The following is a 541-nucleotide window of genomic DNA, read 5'->3' as shown; positions in this document are numbered from 1 at the left end:
GAGTACAGATACTCCTTCGTCAAATTCACTCCATTATAAGTAAAAGTAGCTCAGTCAAAATGTTACTCAAGTAAGAGTAAAAAAGTAATTGTTTTTAAATATACAGTATTATATTTAAGTATAAATATAAGTATTCCAAAGTACATGCTTTGAAAAATACTTAAAGTACAAGTAAAAGTAAAAGTAGAAGTACATTTCTTAATTTTGATATCAATGAATTGCTGTAATGTTTTCACAATGAATTTATAGGACCTTGTAACTCTTGTTTCAGAGAAGTACTGTAACTCTCTGAAACCACCTCCTGCACTGCATGCACTGATGTGCTTGCTTGTAGATGTTATACAAAGCCTTCAGAAACACCTATAAAAACATAGAAATGACTGAGGAACCAGAACTAAATACTTTTACTCCTATACACCCATACAAGATGTAACAAAGAGGAGAGCGGAGGGGGAAGCCAGAAACACGGCTAGTAGAGAAGAAGTTAGGCCAATTGCATTTTAGGGAAGAAAAAAACAGCCAACCTAAAGGCCAAACCGCA

This window comes from Gymnoscopelus braueri (assembly GCF_963280865.1).
Source record: "Gymnoscopelus braueri genome assembly, chromosome: 6".
NCBI lineage: Eukaryota > Metazoa > Chordata > Actinopteri > Myctophiformes > Myctophidae > Gymnoscopelus > Gymnoscopelus braueri.
The sequence above is the reverse complement of the archived record's forward strand: the minus strand, read 5'-3'. Positions refer to the sequence as shown.